Raw genomic sequence first — 21,716 nt, 5'->3', positions numbered from 1 at the left:
GGCTGGAACAAAAAAAATTAAGATAGTATATCTTTTTTTAAAAATTTAAGAAAAAAATTTTAAAATAAAGTGAACAGATTTCATGCTTTTCATAGGTACAATTCCAAGAAGATAATTGTATTTCCCTCCTTCAAGAGAATATATCTTATGAAAACTGCTCTTACCATAATAAAAAAATCCACCATAAAATATATATGAGGCTTTTCAATAACTATAACATAAAATATGCCAAGAAAATGCTTAACAGCAAGGGACCAAGAGGAGAATTATACTCTCTATTACTTTGGCCATTATTTGCAGTGAATATTTAGAATTGAAAACTAGCCAGTGTTTCTGTTCACTGTTTTCATCTGGAGTCACTCCAAAAACAGCTTTAAGTTTTTCAAGAAAAATAGGCTCATGCTGAAATATAGAATATAAAGATTACAAACACCCACAAATGAGACTCCTAGCTTATGTGTTAGGAGTATAATTATAAATCATAAAATGTCATTTGTATCACATAATGGTGCATTTCTGTTGCTTTAACTTGCTCAAGACATTTTATTGCTCAAGATTTTTCCCTGAAGTATGCTTGGAGAAAGGAGCTATATATTGTACAGCCATCATTCTCAGAGAAAAACTCAGTTCTTAGGCTTCTTCCAGTGGCATGTACTATTTTTCCCCTGGAAAACCAGCCCAAGGCAAATTAGTGAGGTGAGCAAAATTTGTCTTTCATAGTGTCCAGTGCTGCTTACCTACTCATTGATCTGGACTTTTTTTTTTTTCCAACTCAGTCTAAGTGAATTCTCAGGCCATACTATAAACTCCCCAAAGCCTATCTTGCTCCTTGGTTGTTTCCTAATCTGTTTCCTAATCTGGTGCCTGCCTTGTTCTAGCTTAATAGTTTGAACAAATTAATGAACAAGTCAGTAACTAATAAGAGTTCCCCAAAAGGGGAAGATGTGTGTAAACTTGAATAAGGGACTCTATGAACTTTGAAAAGCTTCCTGATCCAAAGCAATGAGTAGTTCGATGATGGGACCTCAAATGTGAGAAATGGAGGGGATATTTTGAGAGAAAGTGATTTCTTCCCTCAAGTTACCTTTTAATATTTGTCAAAGAATAGGAAAGTTGGCTTTGTTTATTTTTATAAACCTAAGACCAGTTGCAAAATATGCTATACTAAACATTTTATTTGTAAGATTAGCCTTTACTTTTACTATTATAATGAATACAAAAATACATTTGCACTTAGAAAATTTGTATTACTTAGCATTACAATACAATATAAGAAATCAGTCCTATTTTACTAAAATCACTCAAATAAAAATTTTTTCTAAAGCCTCAATTATAATCTAGAAAAGAAGTAATGAAAAGCCATATTTTCACACCAGGGTACTTCAAAAATCAATGGAAATTGAATAAAAGACATTTGTTTTAGCACAATAAACATTTGAAATTCATGCATCTGAGGGGTCTTCTAAATGTTCATGGAAAATATGTGCTGTGCAAAAACCATATGTAGCTTTCAATTATTTTTTTTCCACCTAGAAACCTTTTATTTAAGGTACACAAACTTCATGCATTTCATATATATCAATTTAAGGACATAGTGATTTTTCCCACCCTACCCTCTCGCCTGCCAACACTCCCACCCTTCTACCTTCTCCATCTCCTGTTCCAATTCTTATTTTTTTAAAAAAAGATTTATTTATTTTACTTGAAATGCAGAGTTGCAGAGAGGGAGAGGCAGACACACAGATCTTCCATCTGCTGGTTCATTTCCCAAATGACTGCAACAGCTGGAGCTGGGCCAGTCTGAAGCCAGGTTCCAGGAGCTTCTACTGGGTCTCCCACATGGGTGCAGGGCCCAAAGGACTTGGAGCATCTTCCACTGCTTTTCCAGACACATTAGCAGGGATCTGGATCAGAAGTGGAGCAACTAGGACTTCAGATAGGGCCCATATGGGATGTTGGTAGGCAGGCGGGAGCTTAACCCGCTACACCACAGCACTGGCCCCTCATTTTTATTTTTTTACAAATATATATTTATAAGATGGAATCAAACCAGATGTCCATTAACTGAAGATTGGATAATGAAATTATGCTGAATGTACACCATGGAATACCACACCACCATAAAAATGAAATCATGTTGATTGCAAAAAAAATATAGATTGAACTGGAAACCGTTATGCTTAATGAAATAAGCCAGTCTCAAAAAGACAAATACCATATGTTCTCCATGATCTGTGGTAACTAATAAAGTACTTTTTTTTTTTTCATTTTCGTTTCTCTTTATATACAGAAGATCAGTTTAGCATACATTAAGTAAAGATTTCAACAGTTTGCTCCCACACAGAAACATAAAGTGAAAAATACTGTTTGACTACTAGTTATAGCATTAAATCTCAATGTACAGCACACTAAGGACAAAGATCCTATATGAGGAGTAAGTGCACAGTGACTCCTGTTGTTGACTTAACAAATTGACACTCTTGTTTATGGCATCAGTAATCAACCTAGGCTCTTGTCATGAGCTGCCAAGGCTATGGAAGCCCCCTGAGTTCACTGACTCTGATAATTTTTAGACAAGGCCATGGTCAAAGTGGAAGTTCTCTCCTCCCTTCAGAGAAAGTTACCACCTTCTTTGAAGACCTGTTCTTTCCACTGGGATCTCACTCGCGGAGATCATTCATTTAGGTTTTGTTTTGTTGTTGTTGTTCTTTTTTTCCCCAGAGTGTCTTGGCTTTCCATGCCTGAAATACTCTCATGGGCTTTTCAGCCGGATCCGCATGCCTTAAGGGCTGATTCTGAGGCCAGAGTGCTGTTTAGGACATCTGCCATTCTATGGGTCTACTGTGTATCTCACTTCCCATGCTGAATCGTTCTCTCCCTTTTTTATTCTATCAGCTAGTATTTGCATACACTAGTCTTGTTTATGTGATCCCTTTGGTTCTTAGTCCTATCATTATGATAAATTGTGAACAGAAATTGATCACTGGGACTAGTGAGATGGCATTGGTACATGCCACCTTGATGGGATTGAATTGGAATCCCCTGGTATGTTTCTAATTCTACCGTTTGAGATAAGTCAGCTTGAGCATATCCCGAATTGCACATCTCTTCCCTCTCTTATTCCCACTCTTATATTTAACAGTGATCACTTTTCAGTTAAGTTTCAGCACTTAAGAAGAATTGTGTATTGATTACAGTATTCAACCAAAAGTATTAAGTAGAACAAACAAAAAAAATACTAAGAGGGATAACATGTCAAGTTGCTCATCAACAGTCAGGGTGAGGGCTGATCAAGTCACCGTTTCTCATAGTGTTCATTTCACTTTAACAGGTTTCCTTTTTGGTACTCAGTTAATTGTCACCTATCAAGGAGAACAAGTGGTATTTGTCCCTTTGGGATTGGCTTATTTCACTCAGCATAATGTTTTCCAAATTCCTACTGGGGATCACTTTTCAGTTAAAATTTAAACACCTAAGAATAATTGTGTGTTAATTACAGAGTTCAACCAATGGTACTAGAACAAAAAAAAATACTAAAATGGATAAAGTATTACATTGTACATCAACCGTCAGGACAAGGGCTGATCAAGTCACCGTTACTCATAGTGTCCATTTCATTTCAACAAGTTTCCCCTTTGGTGCTCAGTTAGTTGTCGCTGATCAGGGAGAACATATGATATTCATCCCTTTGGGACTGGCTTAATTCACTCAGCATGATGTTTTCCAAATTCCTCCATCTTGTTGCAAATGACCGGGTTTCATTGTTTTTGACTGCTGTATAGTATTCTATAGAGTACATGTCCCATAATTTCTTTATCCAGTCTACTGTTGATGGGCATTTGGGTTGGTTCCAGGTCTTTGCTATTGTGAATTGAGCTGCAATAAACATTAAGGTGCAGAAGCTTTGTTGTTTGCCAATTTCATTTCCTTTGGGTAACTTCCAAGGAGTGGGATGGCTGGGTTGAATGGTAGGGTTATATTCAGGTTTCTGAGGAATCTCCAGACTGACTTCCATAGTGGCTTAACCAATTTGCATTCCCACCAACAGTGGGTTAGTGTGCACCAAAATAACTTTAATTCCATTTTCCATAAACTTGTTGAAGCACTCTCATATAAACATTTCAGTGAGATTTAGGTGAGTGTAATTACAATTGTCATGACAATTAAATGGGAACCATATCTAAGCAAAGGCCTTAGAGGCTCAATAAACATAAACTCATGATGATGTTGATTTGAATTTGGGAATATAACCCTCTTCCTTAGATTACTTAAATGAACTGGTTTTATTTATCACTCCTTTATACCAACCTGACAGTCTCCGTGGCCTAGAGGAAAAATATGCTGTGAATTATTGTTAGTCACCAACTTGGATGGGTGCTAGAGGAGTCACTCAGCGGTGAGCAGCCTTGAATGTAAGAAATATTCTCCTTAGAGATTGGTTTGTGGCACAAAGGGTTAAGCCACTACCTGCAATGCAGAATCCCATATGGATGCTGGTTCCTGTCCCGGCTGCTCCACTTCTGATCCAGCTCTCTGATAATATTCTGGGGAAGCAGCGGAAGATGGTCCAAGTGTTTGGGCTCTGGCCACCCACGTGGGAGACCCCAGTGAAGCTCCTTACTCTTGGCTTTTGGTGCCCCATCCCTGGTTGTTGCAGTCATTTGGGGAGTTTAAGTAGTGGATGAAAGATCACTCTCTCTGTCTCTTCCTCTCTCTGTAATTCAGCCTTTCAGAAAAATAAACAAAATTTTTAAAAAATGAAATACAATCTTTAGAAACTTGAGACAGAAATAAACAAGGATAATCCTGTCCCTTATTTACAAGGATATTCATTGCAGCAGCATTGATTGTTTTTTTAAGATTTATTTATTATTTTATTATTTGAAAGGCAGAGTTACAGAGGGGTGGGGTGGGGGAAACAGATCTTCCATCTGCTGGTTCACTCCCCAAATGATCATAATGAAGTCAGTAGCCTAGAACTCCATCTAGGTCTCTCACATGAGTGGCAGGGTCCCAAGCACTTGGACCATCTTCTGCTGCTTTTCCAGATGCATTAGCTGGGAGCCAGATCACCCAAGACTTAACCCAGCATTCATATCGGATGCTGGTGCCATAGGCAGCAACTTAACGTGCTATTACACAATTGTGGTCCCCAGCATTGATTGTTAAGTGTCAAAATTGACAGCTCTGAAGTTTCTAGAGGTTTGTTGATATGGAATGAGTAAAAATTTTAAAATGGGAAAATCATGCCATGCCAAACTATGTAACTCTTAAAAGAATGATACCAGAATACATGAGATGAACTTCCAAGACAGAAATTAGTGAAGTAAGGGGCCGGTGCTGTGGCATAGCGGGTAAAGCTACTGCCTGAGGTGTGGCATCCCACATGGGCGCTGGTTTGAGTCCTGGCTGCTCCACTTCCGATCCAGTTCTCTGCTATGGCCTGGTAAAGCATTAGAAGGTGGCCCAAGTCCTTGGGCCCCTGTACCTGCGTGGGAGTCCCGGAAGAAGCTTCTGTCTTCTGTCTTCGGATCGGCTCAGCTCTGGCCTTTGCAGCCATCTAGGGAGTGAGCAGCAGGGTGGAAGACCTCTCTCTCTCCATCCCTCACTCTCTCTCTCTCTACCTCTGTCTCTCTGTCACTCTTTCAAATAAATAAATAAATCTTAAAAAAAAATTAGTGAAGTGAAAGTAGAAGTTGGACAACAAAGCAGAATATTATTCCATTGATATTAAACCCCAGACAACAAAGTACAAAAATAAAATGTATGTGAATATGATGTTAAAGAACCTGTACAGCATTCACTGATCTGTGTATTTATAGAGAAGAGAAAAGATAGCTTGGCAAAAGATGGTTCACTCAGTTTACTCCCTGTATTTAGATATTCTTTGACTCTACAAAAACACATCCGTGTTTATAAATGTAAATAATGATGAAGATAATATGAAGATCCTAACAAAACTTCACAGGAAAATGGAGTTAAACAAGTTTATTTTGGAGTGAAAAATTTTAATTATGTATATTGTTTTTCATAATATACATTTTTCATGAACTTTTTAAGACCATATGCATGGATTTCAAAAATTTTTGCACTAAAATAAACTTACATTTACCTCCAATTTTTATAATTATTTTGGCATCCCTAATTATTTAAGCATCCCTAATCCAAATATCCTAAATCTTTCAAAACCTGAAACTTTTTGAATGCCTATATGACATCATAAGTGGAAAATCCCTGACCTGACCTCATGTGACAGGTGGCAGTCAAATGGCACTGAGAATATTGTATAAGTTACCTCAGGATATGTGTATCAGTTGTATATGAAACACAAATGAGTTTCATGCTTAGACTTAGCTGTCATCCCCAAGATATTCTATTTTATATAAGCAAATATTCCAAATCAAGCCTGAAATTTGAAACACCTATGGTCCCAAGCATTTCAGATAAGGGATAGTCAATCTGCAATCATAATAATAAACAGTTTGTGCCTACTATGTATAAGCCATGGTTCCTCACAGCTACTTCTGAAATAGGTGCTATGAGTGTAATTTGACAGATGATGAAATTTAAGCACAAAGGAGTGAAGGATTATGCCCAAGCTCTCACATTTACTAAGTGACTTCGTGTCTCATTAATAACTACTAAGCTGTAGGACTCTTTAAATTATAGAAGCTGTCCAGTGTAATATTAAACTGCAGGATCCCTTATTCCAAAAGTATTGATAACTTCAGGATGGTCAAAGCAGAGAACTAAATCAAGCACTGATACAGACCTTATAAGCAATGCACAGGCTATACACCTTTAGAGCTCAACTGCATATACTTATAAAAATATCAAAAAAGGGAGTTGAACAAAATAAAGGTACTTACAAACATGAAGGGACTTTACCAGATTATTTCTAGAATCTTGAGTGATTTTTTTAAGTTTTTACTTATTTTCATTTTATTGAAAGGTAGAGAGACAGAGACAGATCTTCCAGCCACTGGTTCACTCTCCAAAGGCACACTGCAAGCAAGGTTCAGCCAGGTCAAAGCCAGGAGCCAAGAACTCAATTCTAGTTTCTCACAATGGTAGCAAAGCTCCAGTAGCTGAGTCCTCATCTGCTGCCTGCTAGGGTGCACATTAGCAGGGTGCTGTATTGGAAGCAGAGATTGGACTTGACCCCAGACACTACAATATGGGGAGGTGGGCATCCCATTTGATGTCTTAACTGCTGTGCTGTATGCCCAGCTCTCTTGCGCAAATGTGGTCTTTGAGTTAGACAGCTCTTGCTGAGAATCCAGCTTTGCCACTGACTGGCTGTTGGACTCAGATCAGGCCATACTGAAAAGTGATGTTTGATCTAAAAATTGAAACATAGGAGAAGCCAGTGAAGAGTCTTTCTGAGTGAGTTTTCTGATCTGTAACACAGTTACAGAAGTTACTGTCATGCCCTGATAAAAGACTGATTAAATTAGCAGCTCTGGGTTCTTTCTCTAAAGACTATTGCGTTCATGACCAAGTTGTGTTTATTTCTGCTTCTGTTGGGAGGAAAGAAAGCTCTGGGAAGGCTGCATATGAGAAGGGACAGGAACGTGACTGGATGCCGGAACAATGTTTGACAAATGGTAGGAGTAGGCAAAAATCTTTCCATGCTTCTCCCATGATCTGACATGGAATTTCTTTAGGGTGTGCTAATGATTGAGGTAACCCCCCCAGCAAAGGGTGTGGGGTATTACTGTTGCTTGGGCCAGGTCTGTCCCACTTTGTTCTGCCTCATATTGTGAGGCTTTCCACCAGACAACCCAAAGGCTGGCTAATGAGGTGAAATCCAGGGGAATTTCTAGAAATATTCTCTTTAACTTTCCTGCTGTTCAACTAGAATAGGGAGCCTAGGGCTGGTGACTTCTGTTCTCCCTCTTTCAGAAAGCTGTGTTTGAATGACATAATTCAAAGGAAGAGCCTCTCAACCACACACCACCTGGAATTCCAATTAGATTTTCATTCGGTTTAATAAGTGATCACATCTTGAAGGTGAAGATATTGCTTACAATTTTATGACCCTTAGTTTAAAGAAACATGTTCTCATGATCCACAAGTTACCAGGCATTGAGGATTCAGGATATATCATGAGAGAAGACTTGGGTGAAAATTGTCCATAAACACATAAACAACCATGCAAATAAAGTAATATGATAAGTGCTGTTAGCAAGAACACCTATAAAAGGAATAATTGTGTAGAGTGAATGGATGGGTTATTGAGAGGGTACTAATCTTAGCCAAGGTGATCAGAGAAGGTCAAACTGAAGAAATTATACTCAGTTTGAAAACTGAGTGGTAGGAGGAGCCAATCAGAAAAACCTGGGGGAGGAATGTTAGGAGATAAGGAAAGAGTAAGAGAAAAGTTTAGGAAATAGGGAACAGCTGGAAGTTTGTAAGAGGTCTTCAACAAGAGAACATCAGTAAACAAGTAGGAAGGTTGTAGAAGATGAAACTAAAGAAGGCATGGTGGGAACATCAAGGGTCTTGAAGGCCAGAGGTGATACAGGTTGAGGACTGAGGAAACAGTGTTAGCTTTGTCAGAGTAGTGGTGGGGATCACTGTAACATCAGCACCAGGAGAATTACGGAGAAATCAATCAAGTTGAAAGTGTTTAAAGTTAGTGGAAGAGTATAGAGTAAAATCAGTGATTTTATATTTTTCTTTCTTGAAAAAAGTTGCTAAAGGCATTCAAGAGTAGGGAAAAGGAGGCTTGGAAGTTCCACATGGATCACTCCTGAGAAGTGGAGAAGTTTGCTTTGGTTATTGTGAGTAGATGTATGATAGACAGACAGACAGACATATGGTAGACAGATACAAAGAATAAAAAAATGCTAGTTATTTTTGGTTCTTTTATAATAGACGTAGCAAGGCCTCTAAAAATAAACAACCTAATACATTTTTGAGCTGCTATCAATATGTAGTATCACATTATTGAGACAGATATTATAGATAGTTCTTAGGTATTTTTTAAAAAATATATTATCATTGAACATTATCTTTACATGTTTCTATAATTTACAAAATTAGAGTCAGCATTATTTCTGGGCATGCTCCAGAAATTCAGAATACAGCAAGATAGTCAACAATGGAGCAATGGTGTAACCATAGGTGAGGTTTAGTAAGCAGGTGCATATCTGTAATGCTGTTTGAATATCATTGATTTTGTTTTTTTTTTTTTTTTTTGTGGTAATTCAGAACAAGGTTATTCACAAGTTATTAGGATAATCATCGAGTGACTAGTAATTATTATGAAAATAATATCAACTAAAAGGTGAAATTTTTCTAGAATAATTTCAACCATATACCTAATTTTAATTTTTGCATGATTAGGACCCCAGCAGACATTCTGAGAGAAAATACTGCACACATTTAAAGTTTTCTCCCTAGTTCCTTAGCTCCCCAATACCCTTCCACCCCATTCTCATCCAGTCCTACCCTTCTCCATGACTAAAAACATCAAATCAGTAAGGAAGGTGTGCCTTCTTGACCAGCCAAGCCTCTTTTGCATATTTCTTCTTCTTGGATTCCTTTACAGCTTCAGGGTTTTAGACTGCAGAGTTTGGTGCAGGGTTCATGTTCACTGCTCATAGCATGATAGGGGTCAGGTCCACATTAGAGATGAGGTTCAGAAATGACATGGGCAATCCCCCAATGAGTGCTATCCCATGGATGCCATGAGGCTGGAAGCCTGTCTCACTGTTCATGGGGGCATGCCTCCATTGAGTCTGATGCTGAAGGCAAAATTCTACATGCATCTGCTCTCTGACTTCTCCAGGCCCAGGGAGCTAGGGTCATCTACAAACTTATTCTTGATTGGGACCACTGCAATTTGCACCATGTTGCAGAAGCTACCAACTGAGAGATCCCCATGGATTCCCTGGGTTGGGGAACTCAGCATCCTCGCCAAAAGTCACCTGGGAGTACTTCCTCTTCCTCTTTGATCTCTGAATGTCCAGATACCCCACTTCAATGGTGAGCATAGAGATTTGCTTGTTGTCAGCAATGTTGACCTCTGCCAGGTTATCAATTTGGTTTCCTCCTCTGGAAGCCCCAGTAAGCCCTTGATCTCATCCTCCTCTCCATCCATCTTCTCATCTCTTTTCTCAGCCAATGGCAATATCTGAGGCTTCTCACACAGAGTGTATGCCCTGTGGATGCACCAAATGAGACCATGGAATTGGTGGGAATTTGCTGAGGCTTGTAAGGTTCAGCTGATTGTGACCCAAGAAAGTGTTGTGTGTATTTTTGAGATCTGTCAGCAGATGTCTTCAGATGCTTGTGGTAGACTGGTGCAGGGTGGACCTTAGAGCAAGACTGATGGTCAGCAGAAAAGTCACAACAAATCAGCGTTTCTCCCAAAAAAGCAATACTTATTCCCATCAATGAACGATTTCTCAATTAGTTTGTCTCCTTTGACTACATCCAGATGTAAACCAGGTGGGGATTCACCTGCCCAGGTGGACCAGTCAAACAACAGGAGGCTGGAGCTGGAGTTTGTGACTGCCTCCATCTTGTGTCTTTCAATTCCCATTTTGAAATTTTTGGTGAAAATTTAGATTGCTTTTCCTCAATTTTGGTGAGAATCATATCTTTGTTTATAAAAATGTACATTTAAAACCCAGTTAATCACTACAAAAATCATGCTTGCAGTGAAAATGCAGTCGTGATAGGCATGCTACACATTCTGAGCACCAGAGAATCCCCTAGAAACCAGTTTGATCACCATGACAGTTCACGTTGCCCTTGAATTTATGTCACCACCATGGCTCTTCACTAACATATATTTGCTTCTAGTTTGTTACTTAAAGATGTGTGAGAGAGAGAGAGAGAGAGTTCCCATCCACTAATTTTGTCCTCAAACTCTTGCAAAGGCCAAGACTTGGCTGATGTCAAAACTGGAAGCTGGGAATTCAACCCAGGTCCCCCACAGGGGTGGGAGGAACTCAATTACTTGAGACTTCACTGCTCCCTCCTAGGGTCTGCATTGTCAGGAAGCTGGAGTCAGAAATTGGAGCTGAGCATTGTACTCAGGTACTCTCATGTAAGACCTGGGCATTTTTAAAAAGGATTTATAAATTTATTTGAAAGAGTTACAAAAAGAGAGAGAGAATCTTTGATCCACTGATTCATTCCCAGAGATGGCCACAATGGCGAGCACTGAGCCAGGTCAAAGCCAGGAGCCAGGAGATTCATCTGGGTCTCTCACATGGGTGGCAGAGCTCAAACATTTTGATATTTTTTTTTAAGATTTGTTTATTTGAAAGGCAGGGTGACACAGAGAGAGGAAGAAACAAAAAGAAGGTGCTAAGAGAGGAAGAGAAAGATCTTCTATCTTCTGATTCATTCCTCAAATGCCAGCAACAGCCAGGGCTAGCCAGGCCAAAGCCAAGAGCCTGGAACTCAGTCCAGAACTCCCACAGGGGTGGAAGGGACTCAAGTACTTGGCCAACATCCATCACTTTCCCAGGTGTGTTGGCAGGAAGCCCGATTGGAAGGAGAGGAGCCAGGATTCGAACCAGCACTTTAATATGGGATTCAGGCATCCCAAGCTGTAGCTTAACACACACTGCGCCACAATAATCACTCCCCGATTTTGTTTTTTAAGATATATTTATTTATTTTAAAGTTGGAATTACAGAGAGAGAAAGTAAAGGAGGAGGGAGTGGAAGCAGGAAAAACGGGGGAGAGTGAGAGAGAGAGAGAGACAAAGAGAGAGAGAGAGATCTTCCATCTGCTGTTTCACTCCCCAAAGGGCTGCAGTGGCCACAGCTGGACCATACTGAATCTAGCAGCCAGGAGCTTCATCCAGATCTTCCATGGTTTTCAGGGACACAAGTACTTGGGCCAACTTCCACTGCTTTTCTAAGACCATTAGCAGAGAGCTGGATTGGAAGTGGAACAGCCAGGACATGAACCAGCACCCATATGGGATGCCAGCTTTGCAGGTAGAAGCTGTTATGTCACAACCCTGGGGATTTTGGTTTTTATTGCCACAGTTATTAATTTATATTTTTATTGCTTTTTTTTCCTCAAAAAATCACCCAAATGGTGCATTTTATATATATATATATATATATATATATATATATATATATATATGTTTCTCCTAAATGCATACATACTTTGAAGTCTTAAAGTGATTGCATCGTGTGTTCAGGTCTTTAGGGAGGCAATGATGGTTAAATGAGACGTAAGTATGGGACCCTAATCCAGTGAGACTGTGACTATATATAGGAAGAAGAGAGAAAGAGCTGTATCTGTTTGCCCTGAGTGGACACAGTGAGAAGGTAGTTATCTACAAGCCAGGATCTTGATCTTGATCTTGAACTTCTGATGTCTAGGACTGTGAGAGGATTAACATCTACAGTTTAAGCCACTTGTCTGTGATATTTTACTGTGGTGACCCAGCAGACAAAGACAGAAATCTGTGGCATCTAGACATTGCCAGCATATTTTTAGAGCTCTTTTTTTTTAACCACAGTCATGATTAATAAATGTCAACATACAGCTTGAAAATATGTGGAAAATAATTTCTTTTTGAAATTAATCCACTAGTACAAGTACATCATTCTCTTAACAAAATTTACTTTTCTTAAGATTCAGGAAGAGTTACAGAGAGAGAGGGAGAGATAGAGAAAGAAATGTTTCATCTTCTGGTTCACTCATCAAATGGCAGCAAAGGCCAGGGCAGGAGCTTGTTAACTCTATCCAGGTCTCCTACATAGGTAACAAGGGCCCAGGTACTTGGAATATCTTCTGCTTTCTCAAGCACATGAGCAGAAAGCTGGATCAAAAGTGGGGCAGCCAGGACTCAAACTCACATGGAAAGTCAGCACTATATATGGCATTTCAACCTGTTGCATCATGCCAACCCCCAAATCTATTATTTTTTTCTATATAAACCATTCACCTGGATATTTTTCATTTTCTACCACATCCTATATTGCGAAGCCATTTATTTTTAATGACTAACATTTCATGTGCTTTAAGCTATTATCATGAGGAGCTAAACTCTCTCTGAATAATAATTGAAGAAGAATTATTTGCTTTCAGAAGGTGTCAGTGTAGGTAATGCATTTCAGCCTTAGACCCAGAAGTTTAAAGCTTACGATATTGATATAACAAGGTGTGTTTTGAATAAGCTATATAAAACCATTATTTTTCAACTACAGTATTAAGTGACACATACATATGACAGCTACAATAAAATCCCTTAGGAAACATGTGTAAGGGAGAATACATATACTGCCTAAAAAAATCTAACCAGAAAAAAGAGGTTGTGCAGGCAGCTCAGATCCACTTCCCACTTCAAGCCACGGTGTGTTCCACTGCTTCATCTAAACTATTAATTGGAAAAGTTTTCTTCAAATAAATATCTGAGTTTTTTGGCAAATTCTCAGGATCTTTTTTCCTGAAAATAAACACCATCAAATCAAATTAGGGTGGAAAGAGAATGCACCTGGAAAAGAGGAAAAAAGGGAACCATGTTATTGTGTGCATGCGTATGTATCCAGCCTGAAATGTTTTACATTTATCACACTTAATTTTCTTGAAGACATATGGGGAATGGCAGACTTAACAAGGTGAGGAAACTTCACCAAGTTTACTAATGCTAGAGTGCTTTTAAGAGTAATTTATTAGGGCCAGTGCTATGTTGTAGCGGGTAAAGCCACCGCCTGCACTGCTGGCATTCCATATGGGCACCGGTTTGAGTCCCAGCTGCTCCACTTCCAATCCAGCTCTTTGCTATGGCCTGGGAAAGCATTGGAAGATGGCCCAAGTCCTTGGGCCCCTGCACCCATGTGGGAGAACCTGAGGAAGCTCCTGGCTCCTGGCTTTGGAATGGCGCAGCTCCGACCATTGCGGACAATTGGGGAGTGAACCAGTGGATGGAAGACCTCTCTCCCTCTCTCTCTGCCTCTCCTTCTGTGTAACTCTGACTTTCAAATAAATCTTTTAAAAAAGAGTAATTTATTATGTTGCAAAGCCATTTTGAAATCATGCACATGAAGGTCTTCAAAAAGATCACAAAAGTGTATTAAAGAATTAGGTGTAGTGGGTAAAGCCACCACCTGCAGTGCCAGCATCCCATATGGGCACTGGTTCAAGTCCTGGCTGTTCCACTTCCAATCCAGCTCTTTGCTATGGCCTGGGAAAGCAATATAAGATGGCCCAAGTCTTTGAGCCCTTGAGCCCTTGCACCCGTGTGGGAGACCTGGAGGAAGCTCCTGGCTCCTGGCTTCGGATAGGCTCAGCTCCAGCCATTCTGGCCAATTGGGGAGTGAACCAGCAGATGGAAGACCTCTCTCTCTTCCTTTCCTTCTCTCTCTGTGTAATTCTGACTTTCAATAATAATAATAATAATAATAATAATAAAAGAATTATGCATGGATTGAAACATTTTTGGCATCAAAAGAAACTCAATTCCATTTCCATAAACTTTTTGAAGTATCAAATTAACTTAGGCTGAATGAAAATAGAATGAATTCTTCTGAGAGTTTTTCAGGCAAGTTAATACTGTGTTTTACCCCAGATGTAGGCAGCCACACATTCTGAATTATATGGAATAGTCACAACTTTAAAATATTTAGTGTTGTCTTGTCCATCTTTTCATCTTATTGTCAAGCCCACTGTGTCAAGTTTAGAACAGTAAGTTTGGACAAATTTCTGGCCAACACTCACTTTGGTTAGCTAATAGTGAAAAGTACTATCACTCAGGAAATATTATCATCAGTGGTAGACCTGAAATTCACATCTTGGAACACAGTTGAGATTGATGGCTTTGGTGTGAGCATTTGGTCTAGTTGCTAGGATGCTGGTTAGGATGCCCACATCCCACATAAGAGTGCCTGGGTTTGCTACTGGACTTAGTCTCCTAACTCTGAGGCAGCAGTGATGGCCCAACTGGGTTTCTGAAACCCATGTGGGAGGCCTGAATTGAGTTCCCAACTTCTGGCTGTGCCTGGCATTGGCTCAGCCATTGTGGGTAGATGGGGAGTGTCTGTGTGTCTCTTTCTGCCTCTCAAAGAAATAAGTACAAATTTTTTTAACCTAAAAAAGACCAATGGCTTTAATCAGAACTGATGCTAATCCCACTGTACACTGAAGCTAGCAGAAAGAACAGAAAGAACAGTGTAGGACAGAAGACACAATAATAAACAAAGTATCCAGTTTAGATAGGTGAAAGCTAGAAAGGTGGGGGGCAGCTGCTTGAAATGGTTTTAAAATAGAAGCACACCCTAAACTAATAAGAAATAGTTCTCAAAATATACCATGGAAAGGATGTTTTGGAAATTTTGGATTTCAAGGGGAGGAAATGAGAAAAAAAACTCAGAAAACTCCAATCAAGAGATAATTATTATTTCTTTTTGCTAGGAAACCAAAATCTTTAACCGAAAGATTAAAAACAGGATGGATTAGAAATGTCTTAGGGACCTTGAGGCCTTGAAAGAAGCTGAGAACACTGTGTAATCTCCTAATCCTAATTCTAGTGCTCCCACCCCATCTACCCCAATCCTTTCCCCATCTCTAGATGAGGTAGCCAAGTGTGCAGTGAAGATTGTAGGCCAGGGCAGCTGTCTCTGAGGAGGCACTCTTGGCTGGAGGAGCTCTCTGAAGTCTGAGGCCCTGGACACAGAATGGGACAAAGGCAGGCAGGATAAAGGAATACTGGCCCAGGGCATTGAATACAATGCCTCTGCCCCTCACTCTTGGGCTAGAGAGAATCAGTTCCTTAAACTGCAGATGACAAGTGTGGTCCCAGGTAAAGAGGAAGGAAGTGCCAGGAACACACACACAGCTGAGAGCAAGGGAGGAGTCTGGAGGCAGCTGCCCCTGCTAAAGCCTGAGTGACACAGGGGAGGAAACAGAACGTCAGTGCATGCTTGTGGGGAGACCATGGCCAGGAAAAAGCCAAGGATGCTAAATACCAGTTGCTGTGATGGAAGAACTCAGACATCACAGGAGAAACCTCAAAAGTGGTTACATTTGGGATTGAATGAAAAGGTGACTCTTACTTTTTAAATATTAATCATTATTATTTTGGTTTTCTAACCAAGCACATATATGTAATCATGTTTTCTGTGATGGCTTATTAGCATGTTGATTTTATGTGTCAATAAGTTATCTAATTAATGAGTTTATATTGATTTTGTGAGTCCTCAAAATGTACATTTGTAATCATACACTGATGGAAACAAGTGCAAAACAAAATATTTGTCCTCATATAATGAAATATCACACTAATATATTAAAATGGAGACTTTTCTGTTTGCTAATTTAAATTGATGGGGGACATTCTATTCCTGTACTTCAGAGAGCCAACACCTTTCATTGTCGTGACTTCCTGGAGCTAACTGCCAATACCTTAGAGTTTTCTGGCTTTCAAATGAATTGATTACACATTGGAAGGATACATAAACAAAAGGTCCAGTGCTCATTTCAGTTTGTTCCTCTGATGTACAGGTTTCCTTTTTCTCTCAAAATCAGTGTTTTAACATTCTGTGAATAGTCAGCATTCTTCTTGAATTTATTGTTAACTAGTTGGCTATTGTCTCTTTGGTTTAGCAGTAATGTGGTCTCATTCAAATGCCAAGAAAAATATTTTTATTTTTTCATGAAACTTCTGAAACAGCTTTAACATGCAGTTCAATGGAGATTAACCATTTGATTGTAACAGATTTCAAATCTATCTGGCTAGATATAAATTAATATGATTAGTTCAAATTAGAACTTTTTTTAAAGGCAAAATTGAAAGTTTTTAATAAATGCTAGGTGTTATTTTGTATATACAACAGCAAGTTCCTTTGATAAAGATCTGAAATATAAAAGCAGATTGTGTGAACTTGGTGACATGCTGATTGTAACTGATTACAACTGAAAAGTGTGAATGTGCAAGACACAGCATTCTCTTATATAAAAGACATACTTATACCAGGTGGAATGAATGTCTATAACAACAATATCTAAGAAAAATTCTTCAGAACTGATAGGTTAGTGCTGTCCTGCTTAAATATAACTTACTGATTACTTGCCTCTGGTGTTTTTACTTGTTTATCCAAGACATTTTACCTTTTTTTCCTTCTAATTATTCATTATTCTCCTTTGTCATCAATGTTCACAGTCTTGAAGCTTCACTTCAATTGCTTGGTCTATTTGATTTTCCCTAACATGACATTACTCTTGTAGCAGCCTTTTCCTTGAAATTGTCAGGGGAAAAATGGACAAGCAGAGGCAGACAGTTGTCTGGTATTGGTAGCAGCCCCTCAATGTGGGGAAAATGTAGGGCAAAAGATACAAAAGAGACTTTAAGAAAAGATACAAAAGAACTTGACTTCAGTGTTAACTGCCCATTAGAAGTATTCACAAAGGGAGCACACTTTATTAGGAGCCAACAACAGTAAGAGGTAATGTTCTAAAGGAAACTGTGTCACTATTGTTAGCAGCCAGGATGTTGGAGAAAAGAATGCTGGAAGAGACTAAGAAAGATGCAAGGGATGCAACCCTTGACTCTGGCTTGATCATCTTCTCCAGGAGGTATTTCTCCCTAGAAATCAGACTGGGAGTGATTGCCAAATGGTGCACACTCATGAGTAGCATTGACATAATGGGAGAACCTCTGTACCGGGGAGGAAAATTCTAGTGTATTAGTTTCTTTTCCTCATCTTGATATTTCCTTGCTCTTTTGTGAATCTTGGAGCCCTGTGTGGTTTGTTTTGTTTTTGTTTTTTTGTTGTTGTTGTTTATTTGTTTTGACAGGCAGAGTTAGACAATGAGAGAGAGAGAGAGTATATTGTAATAAGAATCTTCTTTAGTACAGTTGAATGTTTGGGAAACAATAAAATAAGAAGTTGCTGAAGAACTGATAACTTTTAAACAAGTACCATCTTTGCCAACATCTTGTGAGTACTGACTGCAATCCTGTGTGTAGTTGCTTAGTGCAGTGGGGTCATAGAGACTAAATCTTTGTTTTAAAAAAAATCACTGAGACTCATTTCTTTACCTCATAACTTAAAGATTTATTGAGAAATTCATTATGAGAGAAATGTTATAAAATGGCATATCTCTAACAGACTTCTTAAAAATAATTGTTGATGAATCTTACATGAGCACAGTAGGTTTTTCCTGCTTATGGCTGTCTGTCCAGTATTCAATACTCAACCAAGAGTGTTGATGAATTTAACATTATGCCATGTGAGGATCATAGCAGATCCTGTAGTGTGATTGTCTTGTGAATTGACCACTGTGACTGTCTAAAACAAATCAAAATGGTCATTTGGAAATTTTTCAGTGCTGTCATTAATTCTTAAATTATTTAGGAAATATACTTATAGCATGTGTGTGGACCCCGAGCCACATATTTCAGTCACTTTTGTTGGGTTTAGGATTGATGGGTCTGAAGAAGGCATGGAGACAACTGGTTAAGGCAGAAAAATCTTCTGTAGTAGATAAGAAAGCAAAGTAAGGGGAAGAAAGGTTTCAGCTCCCCCAGACATTGGGCGGGAATTCTGACAGGAGACTTCAGCCTGCCAGGCAGCAGGTACCAGCCCCTTCTCAGCTGCTTGTGCACATGCAGAAACCCACATCCATTGCCCATGATAGGAAGGGCTTGATCATGCAGAAAGCCCCTTTGTCTTTCTTCTTATTCTTTATTTTAATGGCTTATTTTATTTATTTGAAAAGACAGAGTTGCGGAGAGAGGTAGAGGCAGAGAGAGAGAGAGAGAGAGAGGTCTTCCATCTGCTGGTTCATTCCCCAATTGGCCACAACAGCTGGAGCTGTGCTGATCTGAAGCCAGGAGCTTCTTTTCAATCTCCCACGTGGGTGCAGGGGCCCAAGGACTTGGGTCATCTTCTACTGCTTTCCCAGTCCATAGCAGAGAGCTGGATCAGAAGTGGAACAGCTGAGACTCGAAATGGCACTTAACCCACTGCACCACAGTGCTGTTCCTCTCACTTCCCGTTAGCTTTTGATGCGGATGATGCACAATGTATGATTCTGTCAGTGTGGTATGTACTATCATCAGCTGAATGTGTAAAGAATATGTGGTATGCATACACAATGGGATATTATTCAGATAAAAAGAACGAAATTCTACCATTTGCAGCAAAATGGATGCAACTAAAGGGCATGATGTTGGGTGAAATAAGCTGCACACAGAAAGAAAAATATCACTGTTCTCCTTAAAAAAGCAAGCAAGCAAGAGCTGTGTATATCAATAGTGCTGCTTGCTTTTTTAGTTTTGTGAAACTGTTTTACACGTTTCTCAAGCCAGAGGTTAAAAATGTTATGTTAATATGGTTTTAATTGAAGGGTTAAAAAGTTAAAAGCCGCTCCCCCCCCCCCCACCTCCTCTGGTGAACTTTCCTGACCTCGTTAGACTTGCTCTGCATAGCCATTCTCTATAAAGTTAATTGGTCAGTAAATTACCCCAGTGTGAGCGTAACCTTAGTTTCACCTAAGTAAGATAGAAGAAGTCACTGTATATCTCTTTGCCTCCTGGAACCCTGACCCCACCATGTGTCCCTTATCGCCATTCAGCTGCATTCCTAGGTATCATCAAGGCAGTTCCTGCAACCTTGTTGTGTTTGTTGTGTGGCCCTCCCTTTTGGCAATAGGAGGCTTTTTGATACTCCCTGTATAGGCCATATGGTTCTCTGAGGTCTAATCAGGACCTTACTCGATATCCTGTACTCCCTGTATTCATAAATCAACTGGTTGTAAAATCACTTAACTTGTATCAATTGTTTACTCTATACCTCTGTCTGATCTATGCAATGATTGATTTTCTTTGTTTAAACTTGTATAAAAACCCCAACCCAAGACTATTTGGGGCCGCTCGCCTGTACTGGGACGGGGGCCCCGACACGTCGGATCATCAATAAACCTTACCCTTTGTTAATTGCATGAGAGAAGGTCTCTTGGAGCATTTTTGGGGTGGCAAGAGCAATCCAACTCTAACATAATGATCTGTGATTAGTTTAAACTTCACCATATATGGGTGCAATGGTCATTTTTCTGTTCAATTATTTTCTTAGCCATTTTCTGTATTCCCAACAAAGGAAAGCCTTTTTGCTTTTTACTTGTTACCTTCTTATTCAGTGAAGTATTAAGCCTTTTTATTGTAATGCAAATTTAAAATATGTTACCTCAAAAACTAAAAAAAGAAATGCAGAAGAAAGGAGGGTGGGAAGACACATGGGGGCAGACGGAAGGGAATATTATTATGTTCTTAGAATTATATCTATAAACCATACTGAATCTGTTAAAACTAATTAAAATTTTTAAAGAATTCTTTTCTTTTTTTTTTTTTAATTTATTTGACAGGTAGAGTTATAGACAGTGAGAGAGAGAGACAGAGAGAAAGGTCTTCCTTTCCGTTGGTTCACTCCCCAAATGGCTGCTACAGCCGGTGCACAGCGCTGATCCGAAGCCAGGAGCCAGGTGCTTCTTCCTGGTTTCCCATGAAGGTGCCGGGGCCCAAGCACTTGGACCATCCTCTACTGCCCTCCCGGGCCACAGCAGAGAGCTGGACTGGAAGAGGAGCAACCGGGACTAGAACCGGCACCCATGTGGGATCCCAGAGACGCAGGCAGAGGATTAATCAAGTGAGCCACGGTGCCTGCCCAAAAACGTTCCTTTCTAATCACTTAAAAAATAAAAAAAAAATCATGCATAGATTTTAAAAAGTTTTTGCACCAAGATAAACTTATCTTTTTTATATTTTATTTTTTTATTCTATTTTTTGATTCTGTATTAGCATGTAATACTTAGATATTTTTAAGGAACACAATGCAACATTTCAATATGTAAGACAGCTTAAACTAACCATACCAAGCAACCAGCCTTTACATTAAAAAAGAAAAAGAAAAAACTTTTGTGTTTGGAGCCTACCAGTTCCTCTATTCTAGTTTTTTTTTTTTTTTATTTAGTAAATACAAATTTCCAAAGTACAGTTAATGGATTACAATGGCTTCCCCTCCCCATAATTTCCCTCCCACTCACACCCTCAAATATATAATATAATACATATAGTCACCTCATTGTGCTACAAAACATCAGAACTCCTTAGGTTTCACACTACTGCCTTTTGTTACCTGTTATCCAAACTTTCCTTTCTCCCCAACACTTTCTAGTTTTCAGGGCTTAATACTTATTTTAAATTCAAATCAAGTAGTGTGTGTGTGTATATATATATATATATATATCACATTGATTTTCACTTAATTGTATTGTATCTCTGAGTGTTCTTTAAAAAAAAAATGATTGTTTTATTTGAAAGGCAGAGCTGCAGAGAGAGATAGAAAAGCAGAGAGAGAGGGCGAGAGAGAGGTCTTCCATCTGCTGATAAACTCTCCAAATTGCTGCAGTGGTGGGAACTGCAGGAGCCAGTAGATATGAAACCAATACCCAGAAATTCTTCCACATGGGTGTAGGTTTCCAAGTTCTTGAGCCATTTTCTGCTGCTTTCCCAGATGCATTAGCAGGGAGCTGGATCTGATGTGGAGCAGCCAGGACTTGAGCCAGTGGCCAAGTATTTTGGATGCTGGTATTTCAGACAGCAGCTTTACAGCACCGGCCCCTTTGAATGTTCTTATTCTTTTCAACTCTTATCAGGTATTTTTGTCACTTCCTTCTTTTGTAGTCTGATGTTAAGGCATTATTATGTTCACTTTGGAGTGTCATATTGCCATGTT

General features: G+C 39.2%; 1 protein-coding gene and 1 pseudogene across 1 annotated transcript in view; one reads left to right on the top strand and one right to left on the bottom strand.

The window, feature by feature from the left end:
- Positions 1 to 21,716, top strand: part of CNTNAP3 (contactin associated protein family member 3) — a 198,331-nt gene that overhangs the window by 41,720 nt on the left and 134,895 nt on the right. The gene's annotated exons all lie outside the window — the stretch shown is intronic.
- On the bottom strand, positions 9,478 to 10,531 carry LOC100338317 (nuclear inhibitor of protein phosphatase 1 pseudogene; annotated as a pseudogene).

This window comes from Oryctolagus cuniculus, chromosome 10 (genome assembly GCF_964237555.1).
Source record: "Oryctolagus cuniculus chromosome 10, mOryCun1.1, whole genome shotgun sequence".
In the NCBI taxonomy this organism is placed as follows: domain Eukaryota; kingdom Metazoa; phylum Chordata; class Mammalia; order Lagomorpha; family Leporidae; genus Oryctolagus; species Oryctolagus cuniculus.
The sequence above is the reverse complement of the archived record's forward strand: the minus strand, read 5'-3'. Positions and strand labels throughout refer to the sequence as shown.